At 40.2% G+C, this 20,923-nt stretch overlaps 1 long non-coding RNA gene across 1 annotated transcript in view; it reads right to left on the reverse strand.

The window, feature by feature from the left end:
• Nucleotides 1–13,652: 13,652 nt before the first annotated feature.
• Nucleotides 13,653–20,923, reverse strand: part of LOC145860882 (uncharacterized) — a 38,833-nt gene continuing 31,562 nt past the window's right edge. Inside the window, exon 2 of the long non-coding RNA XR_014380631.1 lies at nucleotides 13,653–18,531. This is a non-coding gene — a long non-coding RNA (uncharacterized LOC145860882). The remainder of the gene's footprint in view (nucleotides 18,532–20,923) is intronic.

A 20,923-nucleotide genomic window follows, 5' to 3' on the forward strand; every position in this document is an offset into this window, starting at 1 on the left:
ATTAACAAAGTAACACATATTTTTTTTAAACAAGACAAACTGTTTTATTGTGCGAAAGACAGAAAAAATATATAATAAACATAGAAAGAAGACAGCTTGTTTTGGTTCAATTAGCCAGATGAGGAAACTCCTTTAGGCACTCGGTTCAACTGGCCAATCATCTCACAATTCCAATTGTAGGCTGCAGTCCCTTGGTGTCTCCCAAATGACACCCTATTCTCTCTATAGTGCTCTATAGTCCCAACTCCCAGTTGCCATTTGTGGCACTTGTGAAGTTGGATCTGTGTCAGAGAGGTCAAGAAAGAACATGAATTATGTAGGTAGAGGAGCCTCTGATCTTATCTGTAGGGGGCCTCATTGAACTCACGGCCCCAACTGTTCGCCACCTCTGTCACACAATTCCCCCGTCAGCCACACATGACGGAAAAAACACCCTTGCTAGGGAACATTCAGCACCCTGTCTCTTTCTTGCTTTTTCACACCCGTCCTTGTAACAGAACGACGGATGACACGTGAATTGACAACATGGGGTCTTTCTCTTCTTACACTCAGGAAAACCCCTCCTTTCTTTCGCCCGTCAGCAACACATGACGGACAAAACACCCTTGCTCGGGAATATTATGCACCTCTGTATCTTTCTCACTTTCTCACACCCGTCCTTTTAAAAGAACGACGGATGACATGTGAATTGACAAAATGCGAGCTCTCTCTTCTTATAATCAGGAAAACCCCTCCTTTCTGCATGTTTTTTTGGTTGTTTTTGCTGTCTTTTGTTTAAATATGGATGCCGACTTCTGTTGGTTGGGGTGTGTGGTGTATTGGGGGCCGTAAAGGGACCCGCTGTCAGTTGTGACTACTCTGTGGTAGAGTGAGGTAGTGTGGACTGTCAGACTTTGAAAAGTGGCCCGACACCCATTTGACTTATTCACTGACCCGAGCCCATGGCCCACTGCTTCCATGCTGTCAATCACAGGAAGGTGAAATAAGACTGTATTTTGAGCTACCAAGGCTCTCTCACAAACACGTACTGTATGTACTGGGTATATATACACACAAGCATACATGCTGATGTGAACATTGAAATTCAATACTATAGAGTTAAAATTTGAATACAAACCCTGTGTGGAAATGTGTCACGTGACATCATAATGATGTCATTTTCTGGTTGTAAACTATTTTGGGGGTTTCTTTTGCAACCAGCTAAAGATGTATTTTCATGATGACATTAAAGTTCCAGTTCTCTGCCCCTTCCACTTGGAACAAAATAACATAAAATTATAGGAGCTTTGGTTTACAATAAAGTAATGAAGCAACACAAACATAGGCACAGACACATGCATACACACACATGATAACAAATGTGCTATACACACACGCGTACACATGGATTTTGTGTTGTAGGTATGTGGTAGTGGAGTAGGGACCTGAAATCTGTTATGAATGTATTGTCATGTTTTTAAAATTGTATAACTGCCTTCATTTTGCCAGACCCCAGGAAGATAAAACCTGATAAAATTCAAAAGTTAAATAAAACATTCCAGTTGTTATCTGGTCAGACAACCATATAAAAAAACACTGTGCATTTAGAAAGTATTCAGACACATTTGGTTACGTTACAGCCTTATTCTAATCAATCTACACAATACCCCATAACGACAAAGCAAAAACACGTTTTTAGAAATGTTTCCAAATGTATATTAAAAAAACAGGAAATATCACATTTACATAGGTATTCAGACCCTTCACTCAGAACTTTGTTGAAGCAACTTTGGCAGCGATTACAGCCTCGAGTCTTCTTGAATATGACGCTACAAGCTTGGCACACCGGTATTTGGGGAAATTTTCCCATTGTTCTCTGCAGAACCTCCCAGTGAGGTAGGATTGGGAGCGTCGCTGCACAGCTATGTTCGATCGGGTTCAAGTCCGGGCTCTGGCTGGGCCACTCAAGAACATTCAGATACTTGCGTCCTGCGTTGTCTTGGCTGTGTGCTTAGGGTCGTTGTCCTGTTGGAAGGCGAACCTCTGCCCCAATCTGAGGTCCTGAGCACTCTGGAGCAGGTTTCCATCAAGGATCTCTCTGTACTTTGCTCCCGTCATCTTTCCCTCGGTCCTGACTAGTCTCCCAGTTCCTGCCGCTGAAAAACATCCCCACAGCATGATGCTGCCACCACCATGCTTCACCGTAGGGATGGTGCCAGGTTTCCTCCAGACGTGACACTTGGCATTCAGGCCAAAGAGTTCAATCTTGGTTTCATCAGACCAGAGAATCTTGCCTTTTGGCAAACTCCAAGAGGGGTGTCATGTGCCTTTTACTGAGGAGTGGCTTCCGTCTGGCCATTCTACCATAAAGGCCTGATTGGTAGAGTGCTGCAGAGATGGTTGTCCTTCTAGAAGGTTCTCCCATCTCCACAGAGGAACTCTGGAGCACTGTCAGCGTGACTATTGGTTTCTTGGTCACCTCCCTGACCAAGGCCCTTCTCCCCCTGATTGCTCAGTTTGGCTGGGCAGCCAGTTCTTGGTGGTTCCAACCTTCTTCCATTTAAGAATTATGGAGGCCACTGTGTTCTTGGGGACATTCCGTGCTTCAGAAATGTTTTACCCTTCCCCAGATCTGTGCCTCGACACAATCCTGTCTCAGAGCTCTACGGACAATTATTTTGACCTCATGGCTTAGTTTTTACTCTGACATGCACTGTCAACTGTGGGACCTTATATAGACAGGTGTCTAATCATGTCCAATCAATTGAATTTACCACAGGTGGACTCCAGTCAAGTTGTAGAAACAACTCAAGGATGATCAATGTAAACAGGATGCACCTGAGCTCAATTTCGAGTCTCATAGCAAAAGGTCTGAATAACTAAATGTGGAAAAGGGAAGGGGTCTGAATACTTTCAGAATGGACTGCATGTCATTTTCTTGTAGCAACAAATACGTTTACAAAACATCCTGTTACAACTTTGACATCATTGCAGCCATTTATACCAACTGCGGCTGGGAACAGAAAAAAATGAAATTGAAAAAGTAGTGATTTCATCCTGCACTGAAGACTGGAAGACTAAACATGCAAACACTACACATATTGATGTGAAATAACAAACAAACTCTTCAGCCATAACACCCCACATGAAAGAAATACTATGGTATATTTACATACTATAGTATTCACTGGAGTGTTATAGCAGATGTTACTGTAGTACATTTTTTTCTTATTTTATTTAACTAGGCAAGTCAGTTAAGAACAAATTCTTATTTTCAACGACGCCCTAGGAACAGTGGGTTAACTGCCTTGTTCAGAGGCAGAACAACCTCGTCAGCTCAGGGATTTGATCTTGCAACCTTTCGGTTACTAGTCCAATGCTCTAACCACTAGGCTACGCTCCCACCCCACTGTAGTGTTTTGGCAGACATTACTGTAGTATTCTATAGTATATGCAGTTTTCTACGGTATAAATACTGTAGTATTTCTGTTGTTTTTGTAGACTTTACATATTTCCTAAAGTGATTTTGATAAATCTTATTTGACATAGAAGTGGGGGCTTTCTCCTTGAGGAAACCTACTGGACAAATACGTTTGATACCGGAGCGCCGAGGCATGCATCGAAGCAGCTAACTTCGAAACAGTGTGCCGATGCGTGTATCACTTTATTCAAAGTTCTGTTCTGTGAAGGGAGTAGTACACAGCGTTGTACGAGATCTTCAGTTTCTTGGCAATCCTTCGCATGGAATAGCCTTCCTTTCTCAGAACAAGAATAGACTGATGAGTTTCAGAAGAAAGTTATTTGTTTCTGGACATTTTAAGCCTGTAATCGAACCCACAAATACTGATGCTCCAGATACTCAACTAGTCTAAAGAAGGCCAGTTTTATTGCTTCTTTAATCAGCAAAACAGTTTTTAGCTGTGCTAACATAATTGCAAAGGTGTTTTCTAATGATCAATTTAAAACGATAAACTTGGATTAGCTAACACAACGTGCCATTGGAACACAGGAGTGATGGTTGCTGATAATACAGCTATGTAGATATTCCATAAAAAATATGCCGTTTCCAGCTACAGTAGTCATTTACAATATTAACAATGTCTACACTGTATTTCTGATCAATTTTATGTTATTTTAATGGACAAAAAATTGGCTTTTCTTTCTAATACAAGGACATTTTTAAGTGACCCCAAACTTTTGAACACTAGTGTACGTCATCAATGACGTCCAAAGCTTTGTTTGATTACATGCTTTTTCAAACCGTGTGTTGCAAAATACAAGATCCCACTGATTTTGCTGTGATGCCGGTGCTTTCACTGTACTTACAAGTATAATTAGGATTTTATATTTAGAGCTTCTCCTGGTAGCTTAGTAGGTACGGTAGGGAACTACGGAACATTCGTTGATGTGAGGGTATGAGGTAGAATCCTGTTGAAGACGCGCTGCTTTGGAAAAGATTTATGTGAAACCACACTTTCTGCACTGTTGTTCAAGTTATTTGCTTTATTTAGTATAGTATAAGCTTTCATCCCCCCTCCTCTCCCCTGTAACTATTCCCCAGGTCATTGCTGTAAATGAGAATGTGTTCTCAGTCAACTTACCTGGTAAAATAAGGGTAAAAATAAACAATTAATTCTGTCTTAAGCATCCTAAATAATGCCATAGATTCCGTTTTTGAAAAATATTAAACTGAAGGCAAAAAATGGAAGCATGATGTAAGATGCAAACTTACTCTAGCGTTCCAACTGAATATAGGCTACTAAAGCCAACGACTTACTGCTGCACCACATAGTTTTGCTGAAAACAGTGTATCTGATAATCACACGCCGCTATTTATTGCTGACAAGCAGATGTCACTAATTAAGCTCAATTTGGTGAAAGCCCCAAAGCCTTGGTAATCCTATCATTAACAAATACTCAAAGAGCACATTTCCCATAACCAGGAGGTAAGTCTGGCATCTGAACAGATAGTTTAGAACTTCTGCTCTTTTCTAGAACCTGTAGGGACACACTATATGGTCTATATTTGGGATGTAGGTTTCTCACTAATGGATGGGACAAATTGGGATGATGGGGATGGGTGGGGTATATGCAAAATGAAATACTGTACTGTTAGTATAGTTTTAAAAAACTATTTTTGCGGGACACTGTGGTGTATTTTCGGACTTTAGTTTAGTATTTACAACAGTATTTATTTCCGGATAATACTCTAGTATTTACTATAGTATTCTACAGTTTTCTACAAAATTCAATGGTAACTATTACACAAGATCGAAGGATACCACAATGTGTAGTATAGTATTCTACAGTATACTAAAGTTAACTACCAAATTCTATAGCAAGTTTCATGTGGAACAGCCTGGGGATGGCTTAAAGTGCTATTTGCTGAAGTTGTTGTTAAAGTTATTGTTGTTGATGACTCACCCTGACCAATAAGTTGACCACAACAAACATTAGTGCATTTCTTTTGGTCGGGAACTAGGGGACTGAGATCACACAGATATCCTGCAGATTATTTTGAAAGGGAAATTACTTGATGACCATGCTTCAAAGAGGGAAAAATGTCTATAACATCATCATTTGTAAGTGGAGGTTCCTCTAGGTAGAAAATCGAGGGTGGTTCTCCTCAGCCCCCACTGAAGTGCGTACATTATGCTGTACACACACAGATCATCATGCATGTACACACACACACACACACACACCTTCATGCATACTCACTCACTCACTCACTCACTCACTCACTCACTCACTCACTCACTCACTCACTCACTCACTCACTCACTCACTCACCCACTCACTCACTCACTCACTCACTCACTCACTCACTCACTCACTCACTCACTCACTCACTCACTCACTCACTCACTCACCCACCCACACGCGCACACACACACACACACACACACACACACACACACACACACACACACACACACACACACACACACACACACACACTAGAGACCCACACCGCACCCGATCTACCAACTACTACACTATCAGTCGTGCTATTCCAGCTTCTCACAAATGTGAAGGTGTTGTATTTGCCTGCATCAGGACATCGTTCCCCTCCTTTTTGGAGCTTCTTTAGATACCTCCCATCTTAGTCTGAAGCTATTTCAGTTGGGTCATCCAGACGACTAGACAAGGGTCTCCCTCTCCCTGCTTCCCTCGGCCCATTTAAAGGCTGTCACTTCCCCTTTGGTTCCCGCGCCCATCCAGCCTCCCTGGCAGTGCGACCGATGCATGAGTGTTCAAAATGGCCCAGACCGTCTAATTGCATTATCCTCAAATGGCACATCTGAGTCGAAGAGGTTGGAGCATGGTTCAGAGCATTGCTCATTTGCATTCCTTTGGTCGCGCTTGTTCTCTACTGTACCCCCCCATCCATCCCTTCATCCCTCTCTCCCTTCCTGACTCTATCACCACTTGCACAGATTTTGTACACTGACTGTGTCACTTGTGTGGTGATAACTTATGCAGTACATCACGTGTGCGTGGTCTGCTTCACCTGATATCAGATATGCGTGGATCATGCATTTCTGAAATGTATGACAAAGGTCAGTAAATAACGATCCTACTTCCTGGGTATGATACATTTGTTCCTATTTCCTTCTCTGGTATTGGCTGACTTAGTATAAGTCCATACAATACATGGGTGGGACCTAAATTTGAAATCCTATTCAAAATCAGTCCTAGGCAAAAAGTTTGCTTTCATTTTAGAGGGATCCTGGTACACACACACACACTTTTGATTGGCATGCAGACTCACAGCTGTCAGTTTAATTGACCTGCGGCGGCCCGTAATAACAAACCATCTTCTTGCCGAAGGCAGCCACATGATTGACAGCGAAGCTATCCTTCCACTGAGGAAGGAGCTGCGGGTATGACCGAGCAATCCATCAGCACTCCACGACTTTTGGGGGAAAGCCACAACGACTAATGAGGACGTGAATATTAAGTCTGGGGTCGGCTCACGTTGTTGACACTTTGCTGATAGGATGCTTGATTTGTTGTGCGAGGCGCAAAGCAGAAACACTGGCTTGGTATAATTCAAAACTGCATTGCTGTCTTCTATTGCTTTGACACAGCTTAATAAAAAAAATCCTTTACATCTAGGGAGTCCTGAATAAAAAAAAAACTGATTTGCCAGTTTTGACCAAAGGCGCGTTGGAGGAAGGAGTATGTTTTGTTTAAGCCATTGGAAGTGAGAACATAGAATGTGCCATTTCCCACAGCATGAAACTATTCTTTCAAATCTAAAAGTATACAGTCATGTCCCCTGTTAACCCTGCTGAAACATACAGCATAGACCAGCATAGGCTGGTGACCAGACGTCATTGTGTTTTCACTGGTGACCAGCCTTTGTTGTGTTTTCGCTGGTGAACAGACTACGTTGTGTTTTCGCTGGTGACCAGCCTTCATTGTGTTTTCGCTGGTGAACAGACTACGTTGTGTTTTCGCTGGTGACCAGCCTTTGTTGTGTTTTCACTGGTGAACAGACTACGTTGTGTTTTCGCTGGTGACCAGCCTTCATTGTGTTTTCGCTGGTGAACAGACTACGTTGTGTTTTCGCTGGTGACCAGCCTTTGTTGTGTTTTCGCTGGTGAACAGACTACGTTGTGTTTTCGCTGGTGACCAGCCTTTGTTGTGTTTTCGCTGGTGAACAGACTACGTTGTGTTTTCGCTGGTGACCAGCCTTTGTTGTGTTTTCGCTGGTGAACAGACTACGTTGTGTTTTCGCTGGTGACCAGCCTTTGTTGTGTTTTCGCTGGTGAACAGACTACGTTGTGTTTTCGCTGGTGACCAGCCTTTGTTGTGTTTTCGCTGGTGAACAGACTACGTTGTGTTTTCGCTGGTGAACAGACTACGTTGTGTTTTCGCTGGTGACCAGCCTTTGTTGTGTTTTCGCTGGTGAACAGACTACGTTGTGTTTTCACTGGTGAACAGCCTTTGTTGTGTTTTCGCTGGTGAACAGACTACGTTGTGTTTTCGCTGGTGAACAGACTACGTTGTGTTTTCGCTGGTGAACAGACTACGTTGTGTTTTCGCTGGTGACAAGCCTTTGCTGTGCTTTCGCTGGTGACCAGCCTTTGGTTTGTTATCGCTGGTGACCAGCCTTCACTGTGTTTTTGCTGGTGACTAGCCTTCACTGTGTTTTGGACACTAGTGATCAGTTTAAACTGGTCACCAGCGTACCAGCATATACTGGTCACCCGCAAAACCAGCATCAAGCTGGCTTACAAAGTGATGTCTAATTCCTATTGGAATCCAGCCTGAGTGGGGTAGTGACATGCAGTTTATGAACGATTTGTTCTTTTTGAACTACTCTTTTTACTGACTCGAGAGTCATGATTCATTTTTTCTGAGTGACACATTTTTGTCATTTGTTTGACCTGCTGGCTGCAATGAATTCTACAGCAGGATTAATACGCAATCCTCCACACCGGAGACGTATTCCGACCAATAACTGGGTGTCATATATGCTCTCAAGCAAAATAGATAATGCTGCAGGCAGCATAGAGAAGAAAAATACATGTTTAGAAATGATAATTGATCTCATTAATTAATGTAATTAATTTATTATTGAATGTTATGATGAACACATCTTTGTAGAACCAACTAGTCTGGTTGCGGCCACAACTAGACCCCTTTTCAAATGTACCAATAAATTATTGTATTTGTATGCCAAGCAATCAAAAATGTGCATTGTTGAAAAGCACGCATTTACGTCTAAGTCACAAATGACAGCACCAATAATCCCTGTATGGTAAAGAAGATGTGAATGAGAGTCTTGTAGAATCATGACTATTTCGAGTGCTCTGGGCATCAATTAATCGAAAGAGTCAGTAAAAGGATCCAATCTTCCCATCACTAGAGTGGGGATAGCCAACAATCTAAACCAGAACAACTATTTCAGTAACGAGTGCAATAAATCGAACTAACAGATTGGATTAGTTGAGAAAAATGTATGTTATTCATCTTTGTGTAGAATAAGATATATTAATTGATTAATTAATCAATGTACATGCAAAAACACAGATATTGAAACAAACAATTCTAAAAATCTAACTGCAATACAGCATGCTGGGAAATATAATAATGATGCATGGTTTTGCAGACCAGCTTGACCAGCATAGACAAAAAAAGGTTATTGAGTGGGTTATTTACTGCTGTGCCACCAGGTCTGTGGGCAAGAGTAAGATTGGTCACAGATTTAATGGCAAGAATTCACTTCTGCACTTTGCTAAAAGTTGCCCAGAATCAAGTCAATAATCATCTGATTATCTGACAACACCAGTGTGCATCAAGGCTTTGGGCATTTATTTGGGCGGAAGTGCATTCATGTTTATGCAGTGCCACCAGGTACAGTACATCTTTATTACCAATAACATACAGCGCCTTCTACACACAATACCCCATAATGTCAAAGTGGAGTTATACTTTTTTATATATTTTTTACATTTATTAAAAATGAAAAGCTGAAATGTCTTGAGCCTATAAGTATTCAAACCCTTTGTTATGGCAATCCTAAATAAGTTCAGAAGTAAAAATGTGTTTAATAAGTCACATAATAAATTGCATGGACTTCTGTGTGCAATAATAGTGTTAAACATGATTTCAAACACAGATTCAACCACAAAGAACAGAGGTTTTCCAATGCCTCCCAAAGATGGGTAGCTATTTGTAGGTGGGTAAAAAAAAGACATTGAATATCCCTTTGAGCATGTTGAAGTTATTAAAATTTGGATGGTGTATCAATACACTCAGTCACTAAAAGTAATAGGCGTCCTTCCTAACTTGCTGCCGGAGAGGAAGGAAACCGCTCAGGGATTTCATCATGAGGCCAATGATCACTTTAAAACAGTTACAGAGTTGAATGGCTGTGATAGGAGAAAACTGAGGATCCACAACATAGTACAGTAGTTACTCGACAATACTAACCTAATTGACATAGTGATAAGAAAGAAGCCTGTACAGAATACACATATTCAAAAGCATACATCCTGTTTGCAACAAGGCACTAAAGTAATCCTACAAAAAAATAGCAAAACAATTACCTGAATACAAAGGGTTATCTTGCGGGCAAATCCAATTACAACACATTACTGAGAACCACTCTCCATATTTTCAAGCATAATGGTAGCTGCATCATGTTATGAGTATGCTTGTAATCGTTAAGGACTGGGGAGTTTTTCAGGATAAAAAATTAACTGAATGGAGCTAAGCACAGTCAAAATTCTAGGTTTCCACCAGACACTGGGAGATTAATTCACCTTTCAGCAGGACAGTAACCTAAAATACAAGGCCAAATCAACACTGGAATTGCTTACCAAGAAGTGGCTGAGTTACAGTTTTGAATAAAGTCTACTTGAAAATCTATGGCAAGACCTGAAAATGGTCATCTAGCAATGATGAACTACCAATGAACTACCAATCTGAACTACCAACCTCCAGAGCTTAAAGTATTTGTAAATGTATAATGGGCAAATGTTTGGCCGCCTTTCCTTCCTTCCTGCTGCCAATGACTGGAACGAACTGCAAAAATCACTGAAGCTGGAGACTCATATCTCCCTCACTAGCTTTAAGCACCAGCTGTCAGATTAGCTCACAGATCACTGCACCTGCACATAGCCCATCCAAATACCTCATCCCCATACTGTTGTTTATTTATTTTTTTTGCTCCGTTGCACCCCAGTATCTCTACTTGCACACTCATCTTCTGCACATCTATCACTCCAGTGTTTAATTGCTATATTGTAATTATTTCACCACTATGGCCTATTTATTGCCTTACCTCCCTTATGCTACCTCATTTGCACACACTGTATATAGACTTTTTCTATTTTATTATTGACTGTATGTTTGTTTATTCCATGTGTAACTCTATGTTGTTGTTTGTGTTGCACTGCTTTGCTTTATCTTGGCCAGGTCGCAGTTGTAAATGAGAACTTGTTCTCAACTAGCCTACCTGGTTAAATTAAAGTGAAATAAAATACAAAAATGAAACAATGTTGCACATTCCAGTGACTTACCCAGAAAGACACAGCTGTAATCGCTGCCAAAGGTGCTTCTACAAAGTATTGACTCAGGGGTGTGAATACTTATGTAAATGAGATAATTCTGTACTTAATTTTCAATACATTTGCAAAAATTATAACTAATTTGTTTCACTTTGTTATTATTGGATATTTTGTGTAGATGGGTGAGAGAAAAAAATGTATTTTATCCATTTTGAATTCAGGCTGTAACACTACAAAATGTGGAATAAGTCAGGGGGTATGAATACTTTCTAAAGGCACTGTATATCCACACACTCAAAATTTGGGAATGGTTAGGGTACATTGTTTTAGACCATGCCGCCAAATATGCTAATGTGCCCCCACCAGCACATTGCCCCTACCTACATTTCAAAGTGCAGTGAAAGTAAGGTAAACAACAATTCATTTTACAACAATAAAACCTTAATTCAACTGGAAAAATACTGTATTTTTACTGCAACTCAGTAGCTGGTAACTTACTGTCAAATTACAGGTAATTGTTTACAGTGTCTGCCATACGCACATATACTATATACTATAAGTATAACTGTAGAACCTGCAAATGGTCTACCTGGAACCAGGGGTTCTTCATGACAGGGTTGGAACTCAAAAGGCTTCCCCTACAGGGACAAATCAATGGGTTCTACATGGCTCCCCAAAGGGTTCCTCCATTAGGGACAAATGACATAACTCTGTAACCAGAGAGTTCTTCATGACAGGGTTCTATGTAGAACCCAAAAGGGTTCCCCTACAGGGACAAAATGAAGAACCCACGAGGGTTCCTTGGGAGAGGGTTATAAAAAATCTAAGGGTTCTACGTGACACCCAAAAGGGTTCCCCAATAGGGACAAATGACGGAATATCTATAGGTTCTAATCTTTTAATAATCTTTATCATACTCTCCAGCGGTGTATCAGGAAATTCAGGCAACAGAGGTTGTGAGGTTGGCTCCCAAATGGTCTGCAAAACCACGGCCATCATTATCATATTTCTCAGCATGCTATACTGCAGTTTCATTTTTAGAATTGTTTTAGTATCTGTGTTTTTGCATGTAGACTGATTGATTAATTAATCAATTATTGTATATTTTGCTACACAAAGATAAATAACATACATTCTTCTAAACTAATCCAATTGAACCCGTTACTGAAATGGTTGTTCTTGTTTAGGTAGTCTCATTTATGCATTTTTCTGAATGCAGATTATCCACTCTGGCTGAATTCCAATAGAAATTAAAGATCACTTTAGAAGCCAGCATGTTGTGACTTGATGCTGATTTTGCTTTAGTTTATGCTGATCACCAGTGTCCAAGACACAGCAAAGGCTTGTTACCAGCAAAAAGCCTGAATATAATCAAATTATAAAACAACTAACTATGAATGAAGGACAATCCCCGAATGTCATTCATAACACTTTTTAAAAAAAATGTTTAAGTGACATCTCTTTGCATTTATCAAATGGCACTGTATGGCCTAATAGTTGGAATAGTTTGTAAGCCTCACATGTAGCATATTATAATATTAACTCCTGCAGAATTAGGTGTTCCTCGCATTAAAATGATAGACCACATGTACATTTTGTCTTGGGAACAGGAGCTGAGAAACATGATTTATTCCTTTCATAATCTTAAGAGAATGCGATTGCGCGTTTAGGGACCTAGTGTAGCCTAAACGTGCAATTTCTTTCAGCAACATAAAAGCTGACAGTATTTCATTTTCAACCACATAAAATACACCTTCCTAATATTGAGTTACACCCTCTTTTGCCCTCAGAACAGCCGGGGGCCCTAATCAGCCGCTTATGTTGCTTATGCCTGGAGCCGACCCAGATTATAGTATATTTAGAAAGCATATAAGTCACTCCAAGCCTTATTCATACAGTTTTGTTGAATAGTAAATACATCAAATGAAATATGTAATATTTCTATATATATATATATATATATATATATATATTTCAACTTGTGTTCTCTATAGTGACTACACCTCAGCAATTTATATATAAAAAAATGACCAGAGAGGTTTAAACCTTTCTTAGAGTATGCAGCATTACTAGTTATTGTTTATGGCCCTCTCATGATAAATAATTACTTTTGGGGAGGGGATTACATACATTACATTTTAGATTACATTTAGTTACATTTAACTGGTTAACTCCTGCGACCTGTACAGGTTTCCTTGAAGTGCGTTAATGCAATCAGTCGTAAAGCAATACAAAGCCTATATTGTACTATGCAAAGGAATAAAGCACACATAAAAAGCCTGTTGCAATAAATGCCTGTATATAGAGGGCCTTGAGGACGAAAAGTAAGTCCCCACTGGGCACACACTGGTTGAATAAACGTTGTTTCCAGGTCATTTGAATGAAGTTCCAAACGTGGAATAGACGTTGAATTGACTGTCTGTGCCCTTCCAACATTGTGTTCATCAAGTTTTTCAGGGCCAAATCCCAATTTGAGATTTTTTGTGGGTTTATTAAATCATGCATTGATATCAGTGAGAAATGTGCACAATGCGTTTTCAAAGGGTTGAGCCCTGATTGATTGGAAACAGTACAATCCCTCCAACGTTCCATACAGTCTTGGATTCATTGAGGAAGCAATATGGAACAAACTGACAATAGATCATATTCAATAGTACAATTTTATTGAAAACTAAAAAAAGTCAGCAGGTTGCAATTTAAATTAGTTCAATGCACAATATATATGTATATATTTATTGTTTTGGTATGTGATGCATACATTGTGCAACAACCTTTAATTACTCAAATATACATTAATGGCTTGTTCCAGACACACAACAACATTTACTCAACTCAGACTGGTAGCATATCAACATTTTGTTTCTTAATATTTAATCCTATAAACATACAGTATGTTATTTACTCTGTACACACGATAAACAGTCAAGAAGACAAGTCTTAAATACTGATATTTACATTCATGCTATTTTGTTATACTTATTTTGTACATTATAATACATAACTATGTTCATGTAGTGGAGTTAACTGTAGGTATGGGCTGTAGGTATAGACTATGCAATGAGTGTGTCCAGTATGGTTTCTTTTTTAGCATGAAATGAAGAAGGAAGGACAGCTTGGACATACAGACAGTTAGCTTTGTGTGCAAGATGATGATCTATGAGCTCTGTTATCATTGTATTTTACTCTTCTTCTGATGTGAATAAATGTTTGATTTTAATGTATGTTGAATTTCAGCATCTTAACCCATTATGACCCACTTCCCTACAGCCCACTAAAGCTGTGTATCCTTAAGGAGAGGGGGATTGGAAGAATCACTCTTCAGAAGAAATATAACTTTTTGATCTAACCACGGGCAGATCATTTGGCAAAAAAAAAAATATATACACACGTCAAAATGTTCCCAATGTTTACGTAGATTAAAGGGATAGTACAACCAAATTACAAAATTACATGTTTGTTTCCTAACCTTCCTAACCGTAAATAGTTTGCTTATGCATCTACTGACCACTATCGACTTACAGCATTTTCCAATCAAATGCAATATTAGCAATGACTTCTAACCAAGTCAATGACTTCTCACCAAGTCATTGAGCTACACAATCCCTTTTGGAGACTTTGGGATGATTTGAGCGTGACATTTAATTCATGATGATATCGGGTACATTGACTTTGAGAAATAATCAACCATGTTAGCTACAATGCTTTTAGGAAACACACCTTGAAAACAATGCAGTACCAGACATATTGTAGGTGGAGTAATTTACCGCGGTAGCAATTAGGGACCGTTAGAAAATGACTGCATGGGAGGGGGGGGGGTCCAACTCGAGACGTCATTAACATAACATTTTTTTTTAAATGCACCCCCCCTCCCCAACGTCAGATTAAAACAAGTACCTTTTATAAACACATTTCATGCAATTCTAGTCAATGTCAATGTACTGAAGAAATTAGCAAAATGAATTTTTTAATATCCGTTTTTCTGAGCTAATAGTCGTCAGGCCAGAACATAATATAATAGCAGCCCAATTCATAGGCCTACACTATTTTGAACACCATTTTCAACACATCTGTTTAGTACATCACTAATTCAATGACAGTAACATACTCATGTAGATAAAATGCTCTATTTAATCTGCATCGTGGAAGTTCAGCTTTACATCGTGATTGAAATTTAAAGGCAATGTTCACGGTAAACTCTGCATTCGTCAGCTCAATCGAAAATTACCTTTACATTTCAATCGCAGAATCTGTCACGCTTCAGCGTTACAGATTGAATAGAGCCCAAAATGTCTCTAGTGAATTAGTTTTGTAGCTTATGTCTATTTATCTGTGCGTTGATTGGGGAAAAACAGGTAGCCTACCCTACTTTTTATTAGCTCAAAACAATCAGCTTGGTTGCAAGAGAAACTGTCACTCCCAAAATGTCCCAAAAGAAAGGCCGATTTAGAATATAGAAGTTTCAGGGAAGAATGAACAGAGAGATATGTATTAATCTCACCACATTTCTCCGATGCTAAACCAGTGTGTCTTGTTTGCAACTAAACTGTCGCTGTTTGCAAATAATTAAATCTAAGATGTCATATGATTCTAAGCATTGTAGCCTACTTGCCACCCCAGACAGAGAAAAAGTAAGCTTTAACTGCTGGCTGCTCTTCCATGGCTTAACCCAACAAGAGAAGGTCACAAGCGCATCCCTAAAAACTGCCTGGGTTTAAAAATCTTCCCTTTTAGAGAAAGTGAATAGCTCAATTGGTAGCGACAGAGTTCCACATTGTAGGTCTATTAGATTACTTCCCAAGCAAAGTAAAAACTAAAATATTCTCGTCTATAAAACTTCACAGCTCAACCTCTGAATGACAGAGATAAACCAAAGATATTCCCCATATGCATCGGAGTCGCGTCTTTGGGCATTTTGCAGCTTGTTTCTAGCATAAAGCATCGGGGAGAAAAACATTGTTATAAAGTCACTTTATATATGCAGAATCCGTTTTAATTTCTTCAAAATCTTAAGCTAACAAGGGGTATGATTTTTGCCAGTTTCTTTAACAAGAAAGTAGGCTATGGTATACCCTCACATAGGCCTGCCCCTTCAATTCGAGCACTGGTTTTAACTTAACAGACCAAGCCATTCACAGACACAGAGGTATTTAAGGATTGGTGACACTATTGGAGGAATTGGCCGACAAATCTATGGATAGCCGTTAATTTCGTCTGTTAAAACAGGTAGGCCTACCTTTTATTTCTTAAATAGGAAGAAATAGGCTTCAACACAAAGATCTGTTGTTGTTAGTTAATTAGTTGAATTAATTACTAAATTTAGCATAATTTCATCACCATGTGCTGTCCACCTCTTGATTGATTGCACCGTGGCTTCCGCTTCACGTTTCTGCACCACAAAGCTTTCAAGGAAGCACTCGAAATCTGGATTATTCTGAAAAACATGTTGTTTTGTGGCCTTTGGAGAGGCAAATATCAAAGGTGTGACGAGTGTGATGAGTATGAGCCCAGAGCCGACGGCGGCAACCAATGTGGGTACTGTGGCGTAGGCTAGTGTATAAGGAAAGTACCAAAACCCCTTGATAGGGGAGGCGCATGCAAGCAGATGGGTAAAGTTTGCTAGGATGGACTAAATTGTATAGGAAAACCTGCAAAACAGCAAATGTAAACCAGAGGAAAAATGCAATACCCTCCCCTGTGCCCAATAAAAATCGACACAACCCTCCCCAAAGCCCAAAAAAAGTTACACACCCCTCCCTTATTTTGGAGCGCCCCTCCCGCGCAGTAATTTTATAACTGTCCTTTAGATATTTAGGAACTGCAGGTTAGCCATTAATGAAATGCTGAACCCTGGCTTTGTTAAGGGTGGAAAGCCCATAGGCAAAGCTAACATCCAAAGTTTTCAGTGCATTTAAGGTGTAGGTCATTAACCCAAATCCAGAAGACTGAATCCTGGAGCCAAACTTTCCAATAGAGACTTTGACAAAAGAGCAAAACAAGTACAGAATGCATTTTTGGAATGCATTTTTTGGGGTAACATAATTATAAATAAAATAAAAAAGTGAATTCTACCTTTCTTAAAGGTAGACTCAGCAATATTGCATCATCATACACAGCGGGGCAATTTTTTTAAATGTTTCATTTTATTTGACTAGGCAAGTCAGTTAAGAACAAATTCTTATTTTCAATGATGGCCTAGGAACAGTGGGTTAACTGCCTTGTTTAGGGGCAGAATGACAGTTTTATACCTTGTCAGCTCAGGGATTTGATCTTGCAACATTTTTGATTACTAGTCCAACGCTCTAACCACTAGGCTACGCTGCCACCACAAGCAATAACTAACGAACAAACTTGAAAGACTGCCGCTATTGGCTCTTCCAAATTTGAGCCCCCTCTTGAGGCATGCCCACATTTCTGTAAGCAGGAAGGCGCTCCGCTGTGCATCATGATGTCATATTGCTAAATCCACATTGAATATAGCCCCTGTAGAAACTCTTTGAGTCACATATGTGTATTTCTATGGGCTGAGTTCTCTCATTGATTAATATAGCCTAGACATACTGTAGTACACATACTTCAGAAATTATAATGCAGATCTGCGTCGGAAAGCACTAAACAGAATCCATAACTGATCGGCATTGGATACTCTCACGTCCTATTTTCATAATAAGGAAACAACCCTTGGGAACATATCTCATATCCTTTGAAATTGCATAGTCAGAGACCAAAAGCAATATACTGAACTCTTCACGATGACAGTTCTTCTTTTGTCATATTTTGGTGTACAGACCACTGCAATCCTTGTCCATCAACATGATTTTGTGTTTCAAGGAGAATGTCAATTAACAAAGGCTGATTTGTGCCTTAGTCATCAAGAAACCTTCAGAGGGAGGAGAGGAAGGGGGGGGGAACAAGACAATGAAATGTGGAGGGTTGCGGGAAGTGCAGAAAGAGAAAGACAGAAATCATTGCATTCAACAGAAAGTGCATGCGATTATTTATCCTCTGTATTTTGTGTCGCTTCTGTCCACTTAGGGGTCTCCAAGGTGATGTATGGACTTACAGATTTGGCCAATGTGCTGGCAGCTGTTATCGAGTGCCCGCTAGACATTGAGTCCACACTAGACGAGCCATCCCGTTAAGGCTTCCAGTGCTAAGCCCTCAAGCCCTGCGTGTGAAGGAGTCAGCTACTGAGTTCCAAACCCGGATTAATATATTTATCAATGCTATTCTCTTTCACAGACCTATTTCGGCCAAGCTCTCTTTCATATGTTCCCACAATGGCCTGAAGCATGATTTGCTGTTGGGTTGCAAGTTCATACTCTCCCTCCAACCAGCCCCCCTGCCTTCTCAAAGTCAAGGAGGGCTTCTTGTCATTTCTAGTGGTTTGGGGTTGTGGTTGCCGTGGTCCTTCTATCTGGGCACTTCCTACACCCCTGTGTTGTTGGTGTCCACCGTCTTCTTGCTGCGCGAGCTCATGGCGTACTCCCCTCGGCTTGTTCCATTCTCCTCCTTCCGTAGGGGTTTCCTATGACACAGGTGACAAAAATAATCAGATGTCAACATGTGAACAGTACTGCTCCTGTGACTACATCTGATGCATAAAGTTGTTCTATGTCTTGCGTCTGTGTCCTTTCACTCCCTTGTTGGTGCATTTGAAATCAATTGATTCTGAAGAGTATATCCACATTTATGGTAGAGAAGACAAGCGTTGGCCAACGGGTCACAAGTCAAAAGTGAAATGTGCATGCACCCTCCACAAGCTTCAAAATATTTATGCTTACTACACAAGTGGGGAGAATATTATTTTGACCGCAGATGGATACAATGAAGCTAGCAAGTTAGCTAGATAGATAGGTTCAAATTGTTTACAATTACTTATAGCTATTACCTTACTATTACTGCAGCTACAGCAGCTAGCTAGCCTGCCAAATTGTTAGTTTGCCAGCAACACTCGTCTTACTAGACAAGGCTAGCTAGTTGGCTAGCCATGCACAGAATACTACATATAGCCTATCAAATCCATTACCATTCTAACAAATGCTAGCATGGAAAGTAGCCAAACTGGATGGAAGTGAGCAAACCTCAGTCAACCAATCATACCATCCGACACTACTCTGCAGAATCTGCTCCTTCAGAAATGAGGTGTGTAACATCTTCCATTGCCCTCCACTGAAGCCAATGCGCACATCACTCGTCTTTTCTACCAAAAATCTGTCTTAAGCATAGGTCAAAGATCTGAAGGTCTTGAGATCAATAGCTAATAGAATCCAAGCTACTGTATACCTACTATTATGTTGAAAAGCACTGTGATTAAAACAAAAATCACACAGGAGTTGGTTACGAAAGCCATTAAATATTATGATTGTAGAGGAAGGCCTATCTAAACCATAAATATACTATTGTGTAAGTTACTGGCTGCGCAAAAGGATTTAGTCAGAGTTTAATGCATGTGACACATTAAACTTATCTAATCTAAAAAAATTGAATAATGGCATCTAAATGGAAAACGTGACAAACACACTTCTCCCAAGAGGTATACTTCCCTGCGGATAGTTAAGACGTAAATCCACACAACATCTTTAATTTGTAAATATGAATAAAAAATGGCCACCAGCGTTTGAGAGCTTAGACCTGGAGAGCTTAGAGCTGGGCCTGGTATAATGCAGCCAGTGAGCAGTATATTGCAGTGGCTGATTCACAGCTGCTGAGGGTCATCAAAGTGAGTTATCCTGTTCTCCAAATGACTTTCTGCCGCCTTTAATGGCCCCGTGAGCGAACACAGTGGCCTCCTTCCCTAACTCAACCTACCCATCCTGTCGCTCCCCTAATTAAGAGATCCAAGATATGTGACCCTTTCAGGCAAGGACCCAAATAACTCAATTATGGGTCCCTGCAGGGATGGCAAGACTGGGCTTGATCAATGTGTCCAGGAGGTCCTGGGAGGGCTCTGTGATCGTTCTCCCCATAATGTCACTTTTAGATGATGTGGACCGTCGTGCTGTGTCCATAATGGTAACAGTAAAATAAGATGGACATACAGATCTCTTTAAGATCTCAGCTTTTTCAACCAGAATAAAGTCTAGATATGCTGTCTGCTTTTTCAGGGAAAGACACTGAAAATGACTATATGCTCCTCATACGTAGCTGTAGTGTGAGACAATCACCTTTGTTGGCATTATAATTTTTCACCCCATACTTAATCCGCATATGGAGGGTGAGGTATCTCAACTTTGCCTGGTGACGGTTTTGGGATACAAGGCCTCGGTCTGTCTGAAACCCTTAAAAACAAACTAATGGGAAACTTTCTCAGTTCTGAAGCCACTCAGCCCATACACATTAATCCAGTCACTTTCCCCACTACTTATCTGGGGTAGCACCTCTATCAATGTTTCAGCAATGGTCGGGAATGCTTTTGCTCATTTGTCGTGATACTGTAAAAACAATCTGGGTCCCTCAGGGATGGGTGGATGAGACACGTCCTGTAGCCAGGCCATCTGTCCTCCAAACATGATTTTGATTGAATATGGCCCATCCTCAAGGACTTGGGGTTTAGTACCATTTTCTGTTTATCATCAAACATCACATTAGAGTGATGCGCGCACATCCCAACATCAACAAGCTCTGTAGCAGGATAGCTAATGCTGGGACCTTGGCAAACTTAACAGTGAGCGAGTGATGACCATGAAAACGCAAAACTGTTGGCTATAGCTATGTTCAACAATAATATTATTCTTCTATTACTCTATTTGTGATATTTTACTATGCCTCACTGGATTGCTAGGTAATCAATCCTCTGATGACATCTGTAATGTTGTAGACGATAAGCATGTGATTACGTGTTTGTTAACTTGCACGAGCTGCATTTGAAATTGCATGTGATCGTATCCACTGCTAGGTACACAAAGAGGTTTCGGAGT

This window comes from Salmo salar, chromosome 15 (genome assembly GCF_965601325.2).
Source record: "Salmo salar chromosome 15, fSalSal1, whole genome shotgun sequence".
Lineage (NCBI taxonomy): Eukaryota > Metazoa > Chordata > Actinopteri > Salmoniformes > Salmonidae > Salmo > Salmo salar.